This window comes from Ranitomeya variabilis, chromosome 4, assembly GCF_051348905.1.
Source record: "Ranitomeya variabilis isolate aRanVar5 chromosome 4, aRanVar5.hap1, whole genome shotgun sequence".
Taxonomy (NCBI): domain Eukaryota; kingdom Metazoa; phylum Chordata; class Amphibia; order Anura; family Dendrobatidae; genus Ranitomeya; species Ranitomeya variabilis.
Genome location: NC_135235.1, coordinates 640,999,847 through 641,024,464, shown reverse-complemented (window position 1 = coordinate 641,024,464; position 24,618 = coordinate 640,999,847). Strand labels below are relative to the sequence as shown.

The 24,618-nt window shown below is 44.3% G+C and overlaps 1 long non-coding RNA gene across 1 annotated transcript; it reads right to left on the bottom strand.

The window, feature by feature from the left end:
• Positions 1-16,802: 16,802 nt before the first annotated feature.
• LOC143767422 (uncharacterized) lies at positions 16,803-23,331 on the bottom strand. The gene is made up of 3 exons (XR_013213709.1): positions 23,301-23,331; positions 20,139-20,206; positions 16,803-17,402 (listed from the first exon to the last, which is right to left on the bottom strand). It is a non-coding gene; the product is annotated as an uncharacterized LOC143767422 (long non-coding RNA).
• Between the last annotated feature and the right edge of the window lie 1,287 nt (positions 23,332-24,618).

The window sequence follows — 24,618 nt, the reverse complement described above, 5'->3', positions numbered from 1 at the left end:
TCTGTCTTGCAAGTGATAAAATCTGTGACCAGATGTTCTATGGCCCCTATCTGTAACACCCGACTGGTGTCATGATGTTTACAAAAGGGGCAATGCCCGCATTTATAATTACCCTTGGGAACCCCCATACTTTTAGCCAGTTTTTATCTTGTTTTTCTATGCGGTTTCTCACCAACTTATCCTTCAGTCTAGTGCTACGTCTATTTGATATTACAGGACCCCTAGCTATTACTTCCACTATATCTTTATCCCTTTCTAAAATATGCCAATTCCTTCTTAAGGTACCGTCACGCTCAGCGACGCTGCAGCGATATAGACAACGAGCCAATTGCTGCAGCGTCGCTGTTTAGGTCGCTGGGGAGCTGTCACACAGACAGCTCTCTCCAGCGACCAACGATCAGGGGAACGACTTCGGCATCGTTGAAACTGTCTTCAATGATGCCGAAGTCCCCCTGCAGCACCCGGGTAACCAGGGTAAATATCGGGTTACTAAGCGCAGGGCCGCGCTTAGTAACCCGATATTTACCCTGGTTACCATTGTAAAAGTAAAAAAAAAAACACTACATACTCACCTTCTGATGTCTGTCACGTCCCCCGACGTCCACAGGGTTACGCGCTGCTGCTCAGAGCTTCCTGCACTGAATGTGTCAGCGCCGGTAGTAGCAGAGCACATCGGTGACGTCACCGCTGTGCTCTGCTTTACGTCCGGCACTGACACAGTCAGTGCAGAAAGCTCTGAGCAGCAGCGCGTAACCCTGTGGAAGCCGGGGGATGTGACAGACATCAGAAGGTGAGTATGTAGTGGTTTTTTTTTACTTTTACAATGGTAACCAGGGTAAATATCGGGATACTAAGCGCGGCCCTGCGCTTAGTAACCCAATATTTACCCTGGTTAGAAGTGAACACATCGCTGTATCAGCGTCACACACGCCGATACAGCGATGACAGCGGGTGATCAAGCGACGAAATAAAGTTTTGGACTTCTAGCTCCGACCAGCGATATCACAGCGGGATCCAGATCGCTGCTGCATGTCAAACACAACGAGATTGCTATCCAGGACGCTGCAACGTCACGGATCGTCGTCGTTCTCGCTGCAAAGTCGCTTAGTGTGAAGGTACCTTTATGGACGAGTGTATCTGTTGATCCATAGTGCCGTACTGAAAACAGAAAGTAAACCTCCCTTTATCTTCCTTTCTATTCCTAATCAAAGCTCTATTTTCTGAGACCCCTGCATTCTTCACTGTGTCATCCCTTACCTTCTCAAATGCTGTTCGTAAAAGTTCCTCTGGATACCCCCCTGTGTCTGAACCTATTGTGCAGTTCTGCCGATTGTCTCAAAAAACCTTCCTCTGTGTTTACTCTTCTGACCCTTAAAAACTGGCTATAGGTTAAAGAACTCTTTGTGTGACCAGGTTAAAAGCTATCATAATGCATCATCACTAGTGTTGAGCGATACCGTCCGATACTTGAAAGTATCGGTATCGGATAGTATCGGCCGATACCCGAAAAGTATCGGATATCGCCGATACCGATACCCGATACCAATACAAGTCAATGGGACACCAAGTATCGGAAGGTATCCTGATGGTTCCCAGGGTCTGAAGGAGAGGAAACTCTCCTTCAGGCCCTGGGATCCATATTAATGTGTAAAATAAAGAATTAAAATAAAAAATATTGATATACTCACCCGTCCGGAGGCCCCTGCACCTTACCGCTGTTAACCGGCAGCCTGCTTTGCTTAAAATGAGCGCGTTCAGGACCTTCCATGACGTCACAGCTTCTGATTGGTCGCGTGCCGCTCATGTGACCGCCACGCGACCAATCACAAGCCGCGACGTCATTCTCAGGTCCTAAATTCCTAGAATGAGGATGAGGAATGACACCCAACTGGACATACTTTTTCAAATATGACCTTAACTCATTTTCATATTTCTGTCCCGGGTCTCCTTGCAGCGGTTTATATGCTTCAACATCCGACAACTGTCTCAAAGCTTCCAATATGTACAAGGATCTGGGGAGCAGTACCACTCTGCCCCCCTTGTCCGCCGGTCTGACCACAGTGACCACCTGGGTCCAATGGGATTGAATGACAAACTGGATATGGCGGTATTTTTGTGACCGAACGTGGATTTATAATTCACATATGGGTTTAAGGGATCATGCATTCTAGAGATGTGGGAAGTGGATCTTAATTCATGCGTCAGTTTTGCAAATGGTATTAGGAGATGCAAATGTAAATAATTATTTCCCTGTTTTGGTGACCATGTCAACTTTCAAATGTATTGTGCAATAGACGTTTTGTTTTTAATTGTGTTTTTAATTCACTGTTTTTAAGTTTGTATCCTATGACGTGGTGGGAGGAGTTTTTGTGAGGAGGAGGAGTATGCTGTGTCTGGGGTATATTGCCTCTCCCTACATGTCCTTACACATCTTGACCCGTGGAAGCGCGGATAGAGCGCGAAACGGCCGTTGTCAACTACTGCTCATACGAGCTCCTTTCCTCACTCTCCCGGCCATGAATTTTTGATGGAAATTCAATAAAGCAAGAGAACATTACAGATCGGTGAGTGCCTCCTTTTCTTCTTTTTGATGCAAGTGAATTACCTGTGGTTTTCTGGCAGAGCAAACGGAATCTTTGAAGTACAGCGTAACCGTTCTTATTGATGAGTACACCTATGGGACATACAGGCTGAGGGTCTTGCGTGGGGCAGTGCTGTCCACTTTTCTTTTCACTCAAGCAACATATGTAGGCCTGGGAAAAATCCAATCCTTTATCTCTCTTCTTTGATCAAAAGACTCCTTCCTTTACCAGATAAGTGTAAATAACTAATCATTAACTGACAACAAATGAACCAGTCATTTAGCTGGTTCATTTAACCCCTTCACCCCCAAGGGTGGTTTGCACGTTAATGACCGGGCCAATTTTTACAATTCTGACCACCGTCCCTTTATGAGGTTATAACTCTGGAACGCTTCAACGGATCTTCTGACATTGTTTTCTCGTAACATATTTATACTTCATGATAGTGGTAATATTTCTTCGATATAACTTGCGTTTATTTGTGGAAAAAACGGAAATTTGGTGAAAATTTCGCAATTTTCCAACTTTGAATTTTTATGCCCTTAAATCACAGAGATATGTCACACAAAATACTTAATAGGTAACATTTCCCACATGTCTACTTTACATCAGCACAATTTTGGAACCAACATTTTTTTGTTAGGGAGTTATAAGGGTTAAAAGTTGACCAGCAATTTCTCATTTTTACACCATTTTTTTTTTAGGGACCACATCTCATTTGAAGTCATTTTGAGGGGTCTATATGATAGAAAATACCCAAGTGTGACACCATTCTAAAAACTTCACCCCTCAAGGTGCTCAAAACTACATTCAAGAAATTTTTTAACCCTTCAGGTGTTTCACAGAAATTTTTGGAATGTTTAAATAAAAATTAACATTTAAAATTTTTTTACACAATATTTATTTCAGCTCCGATTTGTTTTATTTTACCAAAGGTAACAGGAGAAAACGGACCCCAAAAGCTGTTGTACAATTTGTCCTGAGTACACTGATACCCCATATGTGGGGGGTAAACGACTGTTTGGGCGCATGGCAGAGCTCGGAAGGGAAGGAGCGCCATTTGACTTTTCAATGCAAAATTGACTGGAATTAAGATGGGACGCCATGTCGCGTTCGGAGAGCCCCTGATGTGCCTAAACATTAAACCCCCCCACAAGTGACACCATTTTGGAAAGTAGACCCCCTAAGGAACTTATCTAGATGTGTTTTGAGAGCTTTGATCCCCCAAGTGTTTCACTACAGTTTATAACGCAGAGCCGTGAAAATAAAAAATATTTTTTTTTCCACAAAAATTATTTTTTAGCCCCCAGTTTTGTATTTTCCCAAGGGTAACAGGAGTTGTTGTCCAATTTGTCCTGAGTATGCTGATACCCCATATGTGGGGGGGAACCACTGTTTGGGCGCATGGCAGAGCTCGGAAGGGAAGGAGCGCCATTTGGAATGCAGACTTAGATGGATTGGTCTGCAGGCATCACGCTGCATTTGCAGAGCCCCTGATGTACCCAAACAGTAGAAACCCTCCACAAGTGTCCCCATATTGGAAACTAGACCTCCCGGGGGCGTGGCCTAGGCAGCAATGGTGTAAGGTGTGCGGTGCCTAAGCTCCTGAGTGACATCGTCTGAAATCAACTCAAACCGTGGAAAAACAGCATCCTTTGGTAAAAATAATTGAGGATATGTTCCCAGTATCTCTCTAGGATAACAGAGAGCCTAAATTTGTGACTTAATTGTCTCTTCTGAGAGAAATCCCTGTCAGCATTTTGAGGCCTGTCAATCTTTGTGACAGGAATCCTCAGCCATTTTTCCTGCCAGTTTTCTCCCTGTTAAATTGACTGTGATTCCTCAGCTTGTCCACCCAGTACTGTGACAACCCACCTGACAACAGAGGAACCCCTGGAATTAACGGGTCACAGTGTTTATTACCTTCACCCCGACACCGGCCCGGCTAATTAGAGAAGCACCAGCTCTCCGGGCGCCATCTTAGAAAATCGTCATCTGACACAATAGGAGTATTTACCGCCCTGCCCATCTCTATACAGCACCAAGCCTCCCTGGACTGAAAGGTGGAGGCAGAAAAGAACAATTAAGGATTCAGGGAGGATCCGGTGAAGTGACGGACAGCTGTCGTGATTCTCAATGGCGAGAGAACATAGCCCAGCATATATGAGAACTAGCTCTTGGAAGATGGAAACTATACTGACCATGAACTAAACCTGCCGCACAACTAGAAGTGGCCGGGTAGCATGCCTACGTTTTTTAACCCTAGATGCCCAGCGCCAGCCGGAGAACTACCTAATCCTAGCAGAGGAAAAAACAGTCCTGGCTCACCTCTAGAGAAATTTTCCCAAAAGGCAGACAGAGGCCCCCACATATATTGGCGGTGATTTTAGATGAAATGACAAACGTAGTATGAAAATAGGTTTAGCAAAATCGAGGTCCGCTTTCTAGATAGCAGGAAGACAGAAAGGACACTTTCATGGTCAGCAGAAAACCCTATCAAAACACCATCCAGAAATTCCTTTAAGACTCTAGCATTAACTCATAACACCAGAGTGGCAATTTCCGATCACAAGAGCTTTCCAGACACAGTAACGAAACAGCAGCTGTGAACAGGAACAAAATGCAAAAACACACAAGGACAAAAGTCCAACTTAGCTGGGAGTTGTCTAGTAGCAGGAACAAGCACAGAAGGCTTCTGATTACATTGTTGACCGGCAAGAAACTGACAGAGGAGCAAGGTTATATAGCGACTCCCACATCCTGATAGGAGCAGGTGAACAGAGGGGATGATGCACACAAGTTCAATTCCACAAGTGGCCACCGGGGGAGCCCAGAATCCAATTTCACAACAGTACCCCCCCCTCAAGGAGGGGGCACCGAACCCTCACCAGAACCACCAGGGCGATCAGGATGAGCCCTATGAAAGGCACGGACAAGATCGGAGGCATGAACATCAGAGGCAGTGACCCAAGAATTATCCTCCTGACCGTATCCCTTCCATTTGACCAGATACTGGAGTCTCCGTCTGGAAACACGAGAGTCTAAGATCTTTTCCACAACATACTCCAACTCACCCTCAACCAACACCGGAGCAGGAGGCTCAACGGAAGGCACAACCGGTACCTCATACCTGCGCAACAATGACCGATGAAAAACATTATGAATCGAAAAGGATGCAGGGAGGTCCAAACGGAAGGACACAGGGTTAAGAATCTCCAATATCTTGTACGGGCCGATGAACCGAGGCTTAAACTTAGGAGAAGAAACCCTCATAGGGACAAAACGAGAAGACAACCACACCAAGTCCCCAACACAAAGCCGAGGACCAACACGACGACGGCGGTTGGCAAAAAGCTGAGTCTTCTCCTGGGACAACTTCAAATTGTCCACCACCTGCCCCCAAATCTGATGCAACCTCTCCACCACAGCATCCACTCCAGGACAATCCGAAGATTCCACTTGACCGGAGGAAAATCGAGGATGAAACCCCAAATTACAGAAAAACGGGGACACCAAGGTGGCAGAGCTGGCCCGATTATTGAGGGCGAACTCCGCCAAAGGCAAAAAAGCAACCCAATCATCCTGATCCGCAGACACAAAACACCTCAAATATGTCTCCAAGGTCTGATTAGTCCGCTCGGTCTGGCCATTAGACTGAGGATGGAAAGCAGACGAAAAAGACAAATCTATGCCCATCCTAGCACAGAATGCCCGCCAAAATCTAGACACGAATTGGGTCCCTCTGTCAGAAACGATATTCTCAGGAATACCATGCAAACGAACAACATTTTGAAAAAACAGAGGAACCAACTCGGAAGAAGAAGGCAACTTAGGCAAGGGAACCAGATGGACCATCTTAGAGAAATGGTCACACACCACCCAGATGACAGACATCTTCTGAGAAACAGGCAGATCCGAAATAAAATCCATCGAGATGTGCGTCCAAGGCCTCTTCGGGATAGGCAAGGGCAACAACAATCCACTAGCCCGAGAACAACAAGGCTTGGCCCGAGCACAAACGTCACAAGACTGCACAAAGCCTCGCACATCTCGTGACAGGGAAGGCCACCAGAAGGACCTTGCCACCAAATCCCTGGTACCAAAGATTCCAGGATGACCTGCCAACGCAGAAGAATGAACCTCAGAGATGACTCTACTGGTCCAATCATCAGGAACAAACAGTCTACCAGGTGGGCAACGATCAGGTCTATCCGCCTGAAACTCCTGCAAGGCCCGCCGCAGGTCTGGAGAAACGGCAGACAATATCACTCCATCTTTAAGGATACCTGTGGGCTCAGAATTACCAGGGGAGTCAGGCTCAAAACTCCTAGAAAGGGCATCCGCCTTAACATTCTTAGAACCCGGTAGGTACGACACCACAAAATTAAACCGAGAGAAAAACAACGACCAGCGCGCCTGTCTAGGATTCAGGCGCCTGGCAGACTCAAGGTAAATTAAATTTTTGTGGTCAGTCAATACCACCACCTGATGTCTGGCCCCCTCAAGCCAGTGACGCCACTCCTCAAAAGCCCACTTCATGGCCAAAAGCTCCCGATTCCCAATATCATAATTCCGCTCGGCGGGCGAAAATTTACGGGAAAAAAAAGCACAAGGTCTCATCACGGAGCAGTCGGAACTTCTCTGCGACAACACCGCCCCAGCTCCGATTTCAGAAGCGTCGACCTCAACCTGAAAAGGAAGAGCAACATCAGGCTGACGCAACACTGGGGCGGAAGAAAAGCGGCGCTTGAGCTCCCGAAAGGCCTCCACAGCATCAGGGGACCAATCAGCAACATCAGCACCCTTCTTAGTCAAATCAGTCAATGGTTTTACAACATCAGAAAAACCAGCAATAAATCGACGATAAAAGTTAGCAAAGCCCCAAAATTTCTGAAGACTCTTAAGAGAAGAGGGTTGCGTCCAATCACCAATAGCCTGAACCTTGACAGGATCCATCTCGATGGAAGAGGGGGAAAAAATGTATCCCAAGAAAGAAATCTTTTGAACCCCAAAAACACACTTAGAACCCTTCACACACAAGGAATTAGACCGCAAAACCTGAAAAACCCTCCTGACCTGCTGGACATGAGAGTCCCAGTCATCCGAAAAAATCAGAATATCATCCAGATACACAATCATAAATTTATCCAAATAATCGCGGAAAATGTCATGCATAAAGGACTGGAAGACTGAAGGGGCATTTGAAAGACCAAAAGGCATCACCAAATACTCAAAATGGCCCTCGGGCGTATTAAATGCGGTTTTCCACTCATCCCCCTGCTTGATTCGCACCAAATTATACGCCCCACGGAGATCAATCTTAGAGAACCACTTGGCCCCCTTTATACGAGCAAACAAATCAGTAAGCAGTGGTAACGGATATTGATATTTAACCGTGATTTTATTCAAAAGTCGATAATCAATACACGGCCTCAAAGAGCCGTCTTTCTTAGACACAAAGAAAAAACCGGCTCCTAAGGGAGATGACGAAGGACGAATATGTCCCTTTTCCAAGGACTCCTTTATATATTCTCGCATAGCAGCGTGTTCAGGCACAGACAGATTAAATAAACGACCCTTAGGGTATTTACTACCCGGAATCAAGTCTATGGCACAATCGCACTCCCGGTGCGGAGGTAGTGAACCAACCCTGGGTTCTTCAAAAACGTCACGAAAGTCAGACAAGAATTCAGGAATCTCAGAGGGAATAGATGATGAAATGGAAACCAAAGGTACGTCCCCATGAGTTCCTTTACATCCCCAGCTTAACACAGACATAGCTCTCCAGTCGAGGACTGGGTTATGAGATTGCAGCCATGGCAATCCCAGCACCAAAACATCATGTAGATTATACAGCACCAGAAAGCGAATAACCTCCTGGTGATCCGGATTAACACGCATAGTCACTTGTGTCCAGTATTGTGGTTTATTACTAGCCAATGGGGTGGAGTCAATCCCTTTCAGAGGTATCGGAGCCTCCAGTGGCTCCAAATCATACCCACAGCGTTTGGCAAAGGACCAATCCATAAGACTCAAAGCAGCGCCAGAGTCGACATAGGCGTCCGCGGTAATAGATGACAAAGAACAAATCAGGGTCACAGATAGAATAAACTTAGACTGTAAAGTGCTAATTGAAACAGACTTGTCAGGCTTCTTAGTACGCTTAAAGCATGCTGATATAACATGAGTTGAATCACCACAATAGAAGCACAACCCATTTTTTCGTCTAAAATTCTGCCGCTCGCTTCTGGACAGAATTCTATCACATTGCATATTTTCTGGCGTTTTCTCAGTAGACACCGCCAAATGGTGCACAGGTTTGCGCTCCCGCAGACGCCTATCGATCTGAATAGCCATCGTCATGGACTCATTCAGACTCGCAGGCACAGGGAACCCCACCATAACATCCTTAATGGCATCAGAGAGACCTTCTCTGAAAATCGCCGCCAGGGCGCACTCATTCCACTGAGTAAGCACAGACCATTTGCGGAATTTTTGGCAGTATATTTCAGCTTCATCTTGCCCCTGAGACAAGGACATCAAGGCCTTTTCCGCCTGAAGCTCTAAATGAGGTTCCTCATAAAGCAACCCCAAGGCCAGAAAAAACGCATCCACATTGAGCAACGCAGGATCCCCTGGTGCCAATGCAAAAGCCCAGTCTTGAGGGTCGCCCCGGAGCAAGGAAATTACAATCCTGACCTGCTGTGCAGGGTCTCCGGCAGAGCGAGACTTCAGGGACAAAAACAATTTGCAATTATTTTTAAAATTTTGAAAGTGAGATCTATTCCCCGAGAAGAATTCAGGCAAAGGAATTCTAGGCTCAGACATAGGTGCATGAACAACAAAATCTTGCAAATTTTGTACCTTTGTGGCGAGATTATTCAAACCTGTAGCTACACTCTGAAGATCCATTTGAAACAGGTGAACACAGAGCCATTCAAGGATTAGAAGGAGAAAAAGAGAGGAAGGCTGCAGTATAGGCAGACTAGCAAGTGATTCAATTAAGAGCACACTCAGAACTAGAGGGAAAAAAAAAAAAAAAAAAAAATTGTAGCAGACTTCTTTTTTCTCTCCTTTCTCAGCCAGTAATTTAACCCTTTTTTGGGCCGGTCAAACTGTCGTGATTCTCAATGGCGAGAGAACATAGCCCAGCATATATGAGAACTAGCTCTTGGAAGATGGAAACTATACTGACCATGAACTAAACCTGCCGCACAACTAGAAGTGGCCGGGTAGCATGCCTACGTTTTTTAACCCTAGATGCCCAGCGCCAGCCGGAGAACTACCTAATCCTAGCAGAGGAAAAAACAGTCCTGGCTCACCTCTAGAGAAATTTTCCCAAAAGGCAGACAGAGGCCCCCACATATATTGGCGGTGATTTTAGATGAAATGACAAACGTAGTATGAAAATAGGTTTAGCAAAATCGAGGTCCGCTTTCTAGATAGCAGGAAGACAGAAAGGACACTTTCATGGTCAGCAGAAAACCCTATCAAAACACCATCCAGAAATTCCTTTAAGACTCTAGCATTAACTCATAACACCAGAGTGGCAATTTCCGATCACAAGAGCTTTCCAGACACAGTAACGAAACAGCAGCTGTGAACAGGAACAAAATGCAAAAACACACAAGGACAAAAGTCCAACTTAGCTGGGAGTTGTCTAGTAGCAGGAACAAGCACAGAAGGCTTCTGATTACATTGTTGACCGGCAAGAAACTGACAGAGGAGCAAGGTTATATAGCGACTCCCACATCCTGATAGGAGCAGGTGAACAGAGGGGATGATGCACACAAGTTCAATTCCACAAGTGGCCACCGGGGGAGCCCAGAATCCAATTTCACAACAGTACCCCCCCCTCAAGGAGGGGGCACCGAACCCTCACCAGAACCACCAGGGCGATCAGGATGAGCCCTATGAAAGGCACGGACAAGATCGGAGGCATGAACATCAGAGGCAGTGACCCAAGAATTATCCTCCTGACCGTATCCCTTCCATTTGACCAGATACTGGAGTCTCCGTCTGGAAACACGAGAGTCTAAGATCTTTTCCACAACATACTCCAACTCACCCTCAACCAACACCGGAGCAGGAGGCTCAACGGAAGGCACAACCGGTACCTCATACCTGCGCAACAATGACCGATGAAAAACATTATGAATCGAAAAGGATGCAGGGAGGTCCAAACGGAAGGACACAGGGTTAAGAATCTCCAATATCTTGTACGGGCCGATGAACCGAGGCTTAAACTTAGGAGAAGAAACCCTCATAGGGACAAAACGAGAAGACAACCACACCAAGTCCCCAACACAAAGCCGAGGACCAACACGACGACGGCGGTTGGCAAAAAGCTGAGTCTTCTCCTGGGACAACTTCAAATTGTCCACCACCTGCCCCCAAATCTGATGCAACCTCTCCACCACAGCATCCACTCCAGGACAATCCGAAGATTCCACTTGACCGGAGGAAAATCGAGGATGAAACCCCAAATTACAGAAAAACGGGGACACCAAGGTGGCAGAGCTGGCCCGATTATTGAGGGCGAACTCCGCCAAAGGCAAAAAAGCAACCCAATCATCCTGATCCGCAGACACAAAACACCTCAAATATGTCTCCAAGGTCTGATTAGTCCGCTCGGTCTGGCCATTAGACTGAGGATGGAAAGCAGACGAAAAAGACAAATCTATGCCCATCCTAGCACAGAATGCCCGCCAAAATCTAGACACGAATTGGGTCCCTCTGTCAGAAACGATATTCTCAGGAATACCATGCAAACGAACAACATTTTGAAAAAACAGAGGAACCAACTCGGAAGAAGAAGGCAACTTAGGCAAGGGAACCAGATGGACCATCTTAGAGAAACGGTCACACACCACCCAGATGACAGACATCTTCTGAGAAACAGGCAGATCCGAAATAAAATCCATCGAGATGTGCGTCCAAGGCCTCTTCGGGATAGGCAAGGGCAACAACAATCCACTAGCCCGAGAACAACAAGGCTTGGCCCGAGCACAAACGTCACAAGACTGCACAAAGCCTCGCACATCTCGTGACAGGGAAGGCCACCAGAAGGACCTTGCCACCAAATCCCTGGTACCAAAGATTCCAGGATGACCTGCCAACGCAGAAGAATGAACCTCAGAGATGACTCTACTGGTCCAATCATCAGGAACAAACAGTCTACCAGGTGGGCAACGATCAGGTCTATCCGCCTGAAACTCCTGCAAGGCCCGCCGCAGGTCTGGAGAAACGGCAGACAATATCACTCCATCTTTAAGGATACCTGTGGGCTCAGAATTACCAGGGGAGTCAGGCTCAAAACTCCTAGAAAGGGCATCCGCCTTAACATTCTTAGAACCCGGTAGGTACGACACCACAAAATTAAACCGAGAGAAAAACAACGACCAGCGCGCCTGTCTAGGATTCAGGCGCCTGGCAGACTCAAGGTAAATTAAATTTTTGTGGTCAGTCAATACCACCACCTGATGTCTGGCCCCCTCAAGCCAGTGACGCCACTCCTCAAAAGCCCACTTCATGGCCAAAAGCTCCCAATTCCCAATATCATAATTCCGCTCGGCGGGCGAAAATTTACGGGAAAAAAAAGCACAAGGTCTCATCACGGAGCAGTCGGAACTTCTCTGCGACAACACCGCCCCAGCTCCGATTTCAGAAGCGTCGACCTCAACCTGAAAAGGAAGAGCAACATCAGGCTGACGCAACACTGGGGCGGAAGAAAAGCGGCGCTTGAGCTCCCGAAAGGCCTCCACAGCATCAGGGGACCAATCAGCAACATCAGCACCCTTCTTAGTCAAATCAGTCAATGGTTTTACAACATCAGAAAAACCAGCAATAAATCGACGATAAAAGTTAGCAAAGCCCAAAAATTTCTGAAGACTCTTAAGAGAAGAGGGTTGCGTCCAATCACCAATAGCCTGAACCTTGACAGGATCCATCTCGATGGAAGAGGGGGAAAAAATGTATCCCAAGAAAGAAATCTTTTGAACCCCAAAAACACACTTAGAACCCTTCACACACAAGGAATTAGACCGCAAAACCTGAAAAACCCTCCTGACCTGCTGGACATGAGAGTCCCAGTCATCCGAAAAAATCAGAATATCATCCAGATACACAATCATAAATTTATCCAAATAATCGCGGAAAATGTCATGCATAAAGGACTGGAAGACTGAAGGGGCATTTGAAAGACCAAAAGGCATCACCAAATACTCAAAATGGCCCTCGGGCGTATTAAATGCGGTTTTCCACTCATCCCCCTGCTTGATTCGCACCAAATTATACGCCCCACGGAGATCAATCTTAGAGAACCACTTGGCCCCCTTTATACGAGCAAACAAATCAGTAAGCAGTGGTAACGGATATTGATATTTAACCGTGATTTTATTCAAAAGTCGATAATCAATACACGGCCTCAAAGAGCCGTCTTTCTTAGACACAAAGAAAAAACCGGCTCCTAAGGGAGATGACGAAGGACGAATATGTCCCTTTTCCAAGGACTCCTTTATATATTCTCGCATAGCAGCGTGTTCAGGCACAGACAGATTAAATAAACGACCCTTAGGGTATTTACTACCCGGAATCAAGTCTATGGCACAATCGCACTCCCGGTGCGGAGGTAGTGAACCAACCCTGGGTTCTTCAAAAACGTCACGAAAGTCAGACAAGAATTCAGGAATCTCAGAGGGAATAGATGATGAAATGGAAACCAAAGGTACGTCCCCATGAGTTCCTTTACATCCCCAGCTTAACACAGACATAGCTCTCCAGTCGAGGACTGGGTTATGAGATTGCAGCCATGGCAATCCCAGCACCAAAACATCATGTAGATTATACAGCACCAGAAAGCGAATAACCTCCTGGTGATCCGGATTAACACGCATAGTCACTTGTGTCCAGTATTGTGGTTTATTACTAGCCAATGGGGTGGAGTCAATCCCTTTCAGAGGTATCGGAGCCTCCAGTGGCTCCAAATCATACCCACAGCGTTTGGCAAAGGACCAATCCATAAGACTCAAAGCAGCGCCAGAGTCGACATAGGCGTCCGCGGTAATAGATGACAAAGAACAAATCAGGGTCACAGATAGAATAAACTTAGACTGTAAAGTGCTAATTGAAACAGACTTGTCAGGCTTCTTAGTACGCTTAAAGCATGCTGATATAACATGAGTTGAATCACCACAATAGAAGCACAACCCATTTTTTCGTCTAAAATTCTGCCGCTCGCTTCTGGACAGAATTCTATCACATTGCATATTTTCTGGCGTTTTCTCAGTAGACACCGCCAAATGGTGCACAGGTTTGCGCTCCCGCAGACGCCTATCGATCTGAATAGCCATCGTCATGGACTCATTCAGACTCGCAGGCACAGGGAACCCCACCATAACATCCTTAATGGCATCAGAGAGACCTTCTCTGAAAATCGCCGCCAGGGCGCACTCATTCCACTGAGTAAGCACAGACCATTTGCGGAATTTTTGGCAGTATATTTCAGCTTCATCTTGCCCCTGAGACAAGGACATCAAGGCCTTTTCCGCCTGAAGCTCTAAATGAGGTTCCTCATAAAGCAACCCCAAGGCCAGAAAAAACGCATCCACATTGAGCAACGCAGGATCCCCTGGTGCCAATGCAAAAGCCCAGTCTTGAGGGTCGCCCCGGAGCAAGGAAATTACAATCCTGACCTGCTGTGCAGGGTCTCCGGCAGAGCGAGACTTCAGGGACAAAAACAATTTGCAATTATTTTTAAAATTTTGAAAGTGAGATCTATTCCCCGAGAAGAATTCAGGCAAAGGAATTCTAGGCTCAGACATAGGTGCATGAACAACAAAATCTTGCAAATTTTGTACCTTTGTGGCGAGATTATTCAAACCTGTAGCTACACTCTGAAGATCCATTTGAAACAGGTGAACACAGAGCCATTCAAGGATTAGAAGGAGAAAAAGAGAGGAAGGCTGCAGTATAGGCAGACTAGCAAGTGATTCAATTAAGAGCACACTCAGAACTAGAGGGAAAAAAAAAAAAAAAAAAAAATTGTAGCAGACTTCTTTTTTCTCTCCTTTCTCAGCCAGTAATTTAACCCTTTTTTGGGCCGGTCAAACTGTCGTGATTCTCAATGGCGAGAGAACATAGCCCAGCATATATGAGAACTAGCTCTTGGAAGATGGAAACTATACTGACCATGAACTAAACCTGCCGCACAACTAGAAGTGGCCGGGTAGCATGCCTACGTTTTTTAACCCTAGATGCCCAGCGCCAGCCGGAGAACTACCTAATCCTAGCAGAGGAAAAAACAGTCCTGGCTCACCTCTAGAGAAATTTTCCCAAAAGGCAGACAGAGGCCCCCACATATATTGGCGGTGATTTTAGATGAAATGACAAACGTAGTATGAAAATAGGTTTAGCAAAATCGAGGTCCGCTTTCTAGATAGCAGGAAGACAGAAAGGACACTTTCATGGTCAGCAGAAAACCCTATCAAAACACCATCCAGAAATTCCTTTAAGACTCTAGCATTAACTCATAACACCAGAGTGGCAATTTCCGATCACAAGAGCTTTCCAGACACAGTAACGAAACAGCAGCTGTGAACAGGAACAAAATGCAAAAACACACAAGGACAAAAGTCCAACTTAGCTGGGAGTTGTCTAGTAGCAGGAACAAGCACAGAAGGCTTCTGATTACATTGTTGACCGGCAAGAAACTGACAGAGGAGCAAGGTTATATAGCGACTCCCACATCCTGATAGGAGCAGGTGAACAGAGGGGATGATGCACACAAGTTCAATTCCACAAGTGGCCACCGGGGGAGCCCAGAATCCAATTTCACAACAGACAGCGCTTCACGCCACCTCTGACACTCCCCTGGACTTCGCATCATAGGAGAAAACAGAAGACGCCGCCATTTTATTGGTGGTCAGCGGCGGACCAGGCGACACGCACGACCGGCTCCTGTTAAAGCTGCGCCGGACAACACAAGCTGGACCCGATCAGCTGCAAATCTAATCGCCGGTAAGTTCCAGCTCCTGGCTGGGAAAGTCCCTGCACCGGAAGACGACAACGCGGCAACACAAGCTGAGGACTCAGACAGCCGGCCGGACTGCTTCAGCGCCATTTCTGGAGGTGGTGAGTTCCAGCTTATGCTGGATGCTGCATCACAGGGGGTAGAGAGATTAATGGAGACTGACGGTCCAGAACGCCGTTGGCTCTGAAGACCCTGCCAGATCCACTAGCAAGAAGAAGAGACTACAACACAACTAATCCTGCTGACGACTAGTTAGGAGCCTGAAGGGCTTTTAATGCAAAAGAGCTATAACCTAATTTCTCTGGCAGGATCAACCCCAGGTGAATAGTATTAGTTTACACACCCCTCTGTATCTCTGCATAGTCATAACTACTGCCTGCCTATATAGTACCTTCTCTCTCCTAATTATATTCTTAGGGTTATTCTAATAAGCAACCCTTTGTCTCTTACTTCAGAGTTACCAGTAGAGAATTCTGACTAATCCTCCCTAAAATTCTTCCACGACAACATATAAATCAGTCTATATAACTCCAACTTTGCTGGGAGATTTAGAGTGTGGGCAACCCTCCTACCCTATTCTGTGACTGTCTTAGTTACTACTATCTGAACTCTAGAGCACGGATCGGGGATAATTATGAGCAAATCCTCGGCCAAACCCCAATTCTCAAACATGGCCTCATCAAATTCTCAAAAAGCCCAAAAATTTAAAGGGGTAGGGCGAAATACATCAAAAGACTTTATAACTAAAACAAGTCCCAATAGGTCCAGGTCCCCACTAAAAGATGAGGAAGAATCAGACCACGAAAAACTCTCTAACCGCAATGAAGTAAAACAATCCTCCCCCACTACTATTATAGAGATGGATTCATCTACCTCTTTAAAGAGGAAAATTCCAGAGGTTATAGCCGAAAAATACACTACTCCACATGACTCATCTGACGAGGTCTCAGAAACCTCTCCTAACTTGAGCCCAGCTAAATCCAAGCAAAAAATAAGTAACCCAAACATAGACGATACCCAGGAATTTGACCTGAATTCTGTGGGGATTCTTATATCTAAATTGACAGGGAAAATGGACAAATTCGAAAATAGTATGAATGAAAAATTTGATAAACAAAATAAATTACTAGAAGACTCATTGTCCCTCCTCAGCAAAAGGATGGACAGGTTTGAGGGCAGAATAAAAAAAATAGAAGAGAGGCCAGATCTAACCTCTAAAATAAACAAAGACATAACAAAAGAGTTGCACAAGCTGAAGCTCAAGGTAGCGGATTTAGAAGATCGAAATCGCAGAAACAATATTAAAATTAGGGGCATCCCCGAGACCATAGGCCCAAACAAACTGGAGGAATTTACCAAAAAATTATTCAGGAAAATTATTCCCTCCCTAACGGAGCAAGAGCTAGAAATTGACAGAATACATAGGCTGCGAAAACCGCCCACCATCCCTAAAGACCTACCCAGAGACACACTCATGAGAGTGCACTTCTTCAAAACAAAAGAAAGAATCCAAAATTACTTTAGAGAAAATAAACATTTCCCTGAGCCATTTGAAAAACTAAAAATATATGCTGACCTCTCCAAAGAAACGATTGAAGGGAGGAAAACTTTTCAAAGCATTACCATACCTCTCAGGGACAATGAAATCTCCTATAAGTGGGGATTTCCACTCAAGTTAATAGTCAACTACAAAGGCAACTTTATCGTTCTTAATTCTCCAGAAGAAGGCAGAGACTTCTTGCACTCCATCAGTATTCCTCTTCAACCACGACATAAGGATCGCCTTGACTCTGATGGTAAAACATGAAGAGTTTTTGATCAAGTTTATTGTTTACTTAAATGGGAAACTATCCCGATAAGAAGCTAATACCTATCTTTGGTCGTTCTTGTTAATGTTACATGGGTATAAGTTCAACAACCAAGAAGGTGTTGCTTGGGAGCTAGTAACACAAACTTTTCCCCCCAACAGGTGAAGTCAGGTTCACCGCAGTGGACCACTTCAAGTGGACAATTCAGTTTACTGTTTATTGTTTTTACTTTTATTTAAAGTATATAGGTTTGTTAATCCTCACAGGTTTGCTTATACACAATGAGTTTAAAATTATTATCTTACAACGTAAGAGGTTTAAATAGTCCACACAAAAGACACACCCTTTGGAGAGAACTACCGTATATACTCGAGTATAAGCCGAGATTTTCAGCCCAAATTTTTGGGCTGAAAGTGCCCCTCTCGGCTTATACTCGAGTCATGATCGGTGGTGGGGTCGGCGGGTGAGCACTGTCATATACTCACCTAGTTCCGGCGTTCCTGTCGCTCCCCCTGCCTGTCACACTGTCTTCGGTGCCGCAGCCTCTTCCCCTGAGCGGTCACGTGGGACTGCTCATTAGAGAAATGAATAGGCTGCTCCACCCCCCATAGGGGCGGAGCCGCCTATTCATTTCTCTAATCAGCGGTGCCGGTGACCGCTGACAGAGGAAGAGCTGCGGCACCGAAGACCAGCTGTCCGGGGAAGGAGCAGGACGCCGGGAGCAGGTAAGTATCGCATATTCACCTGTCCTCGTTCCACACGCCGGGCGCCGCGCCATCTTCCCGGCGTCTCTCCGCTCTGACTGTTCAGGCAGAGGGCGCGATGACGCATATAGTGTGCGCGCCGCCCTCTGCCTGATCAGTCAGTGCGGAGAGACGTCGGGAAGATGGCGCCGAGGAGCTGCAAGCAAGAGAGGTGAGTATGTGTTTCTTTTTTATTGCAGCAGCAGCAGCACAGCTTTATGTGGAGCATCTATGGGGCAACGGTGCAGAGCACTATATGGCACAGCTATGGGGCAATGGTGCAGAGCACTATATGGCACAGCTATGGGGCAACGGTGCAGAGCACTATATGGCACAGCTATGGGGCAACGGTGCAGAGCACTATATGGCACAGCTATGGGGCAACGGTGCAGAGCACTATATGGCACAGCTATGGGGCAACGGTGCAGAGCACTATATGGCACAGCTATGGGGCAACGGTGCAGAGCACTATATGGCACAGCTATGGGGCAACGGTGCAGAGCACTATATGGCACAGCTATGGGGCAACGGTGCAGAGCACTATATGGCACAGCTATGGGGCAACGGTGCAGAGCATTATATATATGGCACAGCTATGGGGCAACGGTGCAGAGCACTATATGGCACAGCTATGGGGCAACGGTGCAGAGCATTATATATATGGCACAGCTATGGGGCAACGGTGCAGAGCATTGTATATATGGCACAGCTTTATGTGGAGTATCTATGGGGCAATGGTGCAGAGCATTGTATATATGGCACAGCTTTATGTGGAGTATCTATGGGGCAATGGTGCAGAGCATTGTATATATGGCACAGCTTTATGTGGAGTATCTATGGGGCAATGGTGCAGAGCATTGTATATATGGCACAGCTTTATGTGGAGTATCTATGGGGCAATGGTGCAGAGCATTGTATATATGGCACAGCTTTATGTGGAGTATCTATGGGGCAATGGTGCAGAGCATTGTATATGGCACAGCTTTCTATGGAGCATCTATGGGGCCATAATGAATGGTGCAGAGCATTATATGTGGCACAGCTTTATTTGGAGCATCTATGGGGCAATAATGAACGGTATGGAGTATCTATTTTTAATTTTGAAATTCACCGGTACCTGCTGCATTTTCCACCCTAGGCTTATACTCGAGTCAATAAGTTTTCCCAGTTTTTTGTGGCAAAATTAGGGGGGTCGGCTTATACTCGGGTCGGCTTATACTCGAGTATATACGGTAATTAAAAGCCATGCCGATATAATTTGTATACAGGAATCCAAATTTAAACAAACAGACAACCCAAAATTTTCACATAAAAACTTCCCACATATCTACAAGTCTGACAACACAAAAAAGAAAGCTGGCGTGGTCACCATCATCAAAGGAACTATCTCATTTGAATTTCTAGAGGAGATCAAAGATGCTAAAGGGAGATTTCATATTCTTGTTTGTTCTCTGAATAACCAGATTTGCACAATCGTTAATATGTACGCCCCCAACACGGGTCAAATAGGTTTCCTGAACAAAGTAAATAAAAAAGTCATACCAGTCAAGAGAGGTGCCATGATTTGGTTGGGAGACTTTAATATGGTTCCGAATGCAAATATGGATTCCTCCAACCCAAATAGATACAGACCACACACTTTAGACAATTGGATACATCAAAATGAATTATTTGACATCTTTCGGTGCCTAAACACCACTTCAATTGAATTCTCCCATTTCTCTGACCCTCATCAATCAGCGTCACGAATTGACTTAATCCTATCAGATATCTTTACACTCCCCAAGATCCATAGAATTACTATAGAAAGGAAAACCTTCTCGGACCACTCCCCAGTTTCAGCGGAAATTCAAATTGGCCACACGATTAATAAAAATCCACTATGGAAATGTGACGCTAACCTATTACACAACCCTGATCATAGATCAATAATAGAAAAATCACTAACAAATTATTTCACAGAGAATTCACCTACCGAAACAACCCCATTCACCCATTGGTGCGCCCATAAAGCGGTCATAAGGGGCATCATGATCCAAATCTCTGCAAAAAGGAAAAGAATGTTTAGGATCCAGATTGAGGATATTCAAAATAAAATAAAAGATAAGGAAAGCGAACAACTAAATTCAAACCCCCCATCTACTCAAATTAAAACAGAGCTACTAAAACTCAGGCAGGAGCTCAAGAAAATCATTTTTTCATCATACCACACCATGGTCAAAATTTCCAAAATGAAGCAGTATTCCTCAATTAATAAGCCAACGCGATACATGACTAATAGAATAAAAAAGATAAGACAAGTAAACAGGATCACCAAAATACAAACAAAAAATGGTACAACGGTATCTCATCCCCAAGATATAGCCAACTCCTTCGCAGATTATTACAGCAAATTGTATAATTTACATTCCCAACCCTCCACCCCACTTCCCAATATTTCTGATATTGAAAAATTCTTGACCTCAATTAGCCTTCCAAAATTGACCCACGACGATTTAGAAAACCTAACTTCCCCATTATCCCAAGAAGAAATCGAAAAAACTATCCTCCAACTCAAGGACTTTAAATCGCCAGGCCCAGATGGTTTCGGAAACGAATATTATAAAACCTTCACCAAATTACTCTCCCCACATCTACAAAACCTTTTTAATATAGCTAGTTCCTCATGTAAATTCCCAGCAGAAATGTTAGAATCGACAATTATTTTAATTCCCAAACACAATTTGGACTTAACCCTTGTTAATAAGTACAGGCCAATTTCCTTAATCAATACAGATCTGAAAATTTACTCCAAGCTAATTGCAAATAGGCTCAAATCCTATTTGCCGTTATTGGTTCATGGGGACCAAATGGGTTTTATAACAGGTCGTCAAGCGCCAGATGGTACTAGAAGACTTATCAACTCAATTAAATTGATTCATTCCTCTAAAGTGCCATCTGTAATTATTACTCTAGACGCCGAAAAGGCTTTTGACCGATTAAATTGGCTTTATTTAACATCAGTACTTCAAAAATTTGGGTTTAATGAAAAATATATCAACAGCGTAATGGCACTCTATTCAAAACAAACAGCCAAAATTTATGCAAACAATTACTCCTCTACACCATTTAACATTTCAAATGGTACACGACAAGGGTGCCCTTTATCTCCGCTGCTTTTTATTTTATCAATGGAACCACTGGCGCAATCGATTAGGCAAAATAATTCCATAAAAGGTCTACAAACGCGAACACGCCATTATAAGATAGGGCTCTTTGCCGACGACATGATGTTTACCCTGACGGACTCCTATGAATCAGTTTCGGAGCTACAAAAAAACCTTCCATTTTTTTCAACTATTACCTTTTTTAAGATAAACGAAAATAAATCCAAAATATTGCCATTTTACTTGACGGAATTAGAAACAAAGAAAATAAAAGATATAGTTTCATTCAGTTGGTCGGAAGGAGACCTAGACTATCTAGGTACAATCATTTCAAAAAACTTAGACACATTAATGAAGAAAAACTTGAACAAACTCTTGGAAAATATAAACAAAGACCTAGGTTTCCTCGGTACTAAAGACCTCTCATGGTTGGGCAGAGTATTGGCAACTAAAATTTTTATCCTCCCAAAAATCTCTTATATACTGAGAACACTTCCCCTAAAAATCAACACTTCCTACCTGACTAGCTTCCAATCAACAATAAATACGTTTATTTGGAATAAAAAAAGGTCCCGCATTTCCACAAACATTCTATATAAATGCAAGGAATTTGGGGGCATAGGCTTACCAAACATTACAGCTTTATATCTATCGAATTTAATAAAACAAAGCCAGTATTGGTTCATGAAAGAAGATCCTCCGAATTGGCTTGACCTTGAAATTGAACTTAACCATAGGAAATCTCCCAAAGAATTGGTTTTTGACCATATTCTCAACAGACCTTATAAGGCCTACGCCCATCACCCTATCTTTTCTCCCATTATATATGCCTGGAATAAATTGTCCAAACGAAAGAGAGGCTCCAACAGGAAAGTCCTCCTCAAAATACCCCTATAGAGATTATCATGCTTACCCAAAATATTAACCCCTCCCCCATATGGAGAGACAATGGGATTCAAAAATTAAATGATATCCATGATGGGGTTAAATTTCTCACCTTCAGCTCTATTAAACAAAAATTTAAAATACCCTCCTCAGCCTTTTTCCCTTACATGGTACTAAAGGACCAAGCTCAAAAATTCATTACAAACAAACCAAAAATATCTGAAGCAACTATTAATTTACTAAAAAAAAACACACACAATTTATTTTGGAGTAACAAGCAAATATATCGGTGGTTTAACAATGACACACAATTTAATAAGGTGCGATACAATAAATAGAAAAAAGTGAAGTGGCACAACTCAGCTTCGGAGTTTCTTTGCAGGTTACATACCCATAGACGTTTCAAAACAGCGGTGCTAGCGTGAGAAAACAGTAACAAGTCCTGAGTACAAGATAAGAGAAAAACGCTGCACTCACTGTTAGTCGGTAGTCTTCTTTATTGCAACATACAATTATGCATCTTCACGGCACGGGGGAGTGTTGGTGGAAAAGGACATGTGAGGCGGGACGACGGCCGTTTCGCGCTAGGTGATTGCGCTTCTACGGGTCTCACCCGTAGAAGCGCAATCACCTAGCGCGAAACGGCCGTCGTCCCGCCTCACATGTCCTTTTCCACCAACACTCCCCCGTGCCGTGAAGATGCATAATTGTATGTTGCAATAAAGAAGACTACCGACTAACAGTGAGTGCAGCGTTTTTCTCTTATCTTGTACACAATTTAATAAGTTAGCTCATATGATAAAATGGGAAGGGGATCTGAATGTAACGTTCACTCCAGAACAGTGGGAAAATGCAATCCACTTTACTTATGCATCAAACATCTGCATGACACTGAAAGAGGCCTACTATAAATTAATAACAAGATGGTACTATACTCCGGCTCGCCTTTCTCATCTGCCGTCAGGAGGATCTCCATTATGCTGGAGTGAATGTGGAGAGCGTGGAAGTTTGCTACATGTGTTTTGGTCATGCCCCCGGGTAAAACCCTTATGGAGGCAAGCCATAAAATTAATTAACAAATTATTAACAGGTAATATTATAGTTACCCCTGCAATGGCCTTGTTGTCCCTGAACTGGGAAAAAATAGACACAAATGTGAGATCCCTTATCATCCATATCTGCCTTGTGGTCAAACAAATCATAGCTTTCCATTGGAAGAATCCGATTTTACCGGCTTTTACTGAAATTATAGACCGAATTAACTTACACAAGACATACGAAGAAAACTTCGCAATAGCAAATAATTACTATACGAAACATGATAGGAAATGGAAGAAATGGGTCGAGGTAAACTCCAACCTATCGCATTAAAGGAAAGATGATGGCTTCTACATACCTGTGAGGATATTATGATTTATTATATGCTATATGCTATTATTATATGCTATTATATGTTACTATATGTTAATCTGTTAAACAATTGTTAATCATTATCAAATTTTGTTTAAAATGGACAGCGTGTTCACAATGTTGTTCTTACCTTACCCTCTCCTTCCCCTATTCCCTTGTGAGCTGACTCCACATGCTAATATTAAATTTCAAAGATATAATAAAATTATTTGAATAAGTATGATCACAGGTTACCTTTCCCCAAACCCATCCCCCCTCCCTCCCTCCCTCTCCTTACCCCTATTCCCTTGCGAGCTGACTATATGATTATTTCCACATGCTAATATTAAATTTCAAAGTTATAATAAAAATTATTTGAACAGGAAACTAGACCTCCCAAGGAACTTATCTAGATGTGTTGTGAGAACTTTGAACCCCCAAGTGTTTCACTACAGTTTATAACACAGAGCCGTGAAAATAAAAAATATTTTTTTCCCACAAAAATGATTTTTAGCCCACCAAATTTATATTTTCCCAAGGGTAACAAGAGAAATTGGACCCCAAAAGTTGTTATCCAATTTGTCCCGAGTACGCTGATGCCCCATATGTTGGGGTAAACCCCTGTTTGGGCGCACGGGAAAGCTCGGAAGGGAAGGAGCACTGTTTTACTTTTTCAATGCAGAATTGGCTGGAATTGAGATCGGACGCCATGTCGCGTTTGGAGAGCCCCTGATGTGCCTAAACAGTGGAAACCCCCAATTCTAACTGAAACCCTAACTCAAACACATCTCTAACCCTAATCCCAACGGTAACGCTAACCACACCCCTAACCCTGACACACCCCTAACTCTAATCCTAACCCTAATCCCAACTGTAAATGTAATCCAAACCCTAACCCTAACTTTAGCTCTAACCCCAACCCTAACCCTAGCCCTAACCCTAACCCTAGCCCTAACCCTAATGGGAAAATGGAAATAAATACATTTTTTTATTTTTATTATTTTTACCTAACTAAGGGGGTGATGAAGGGGGGTT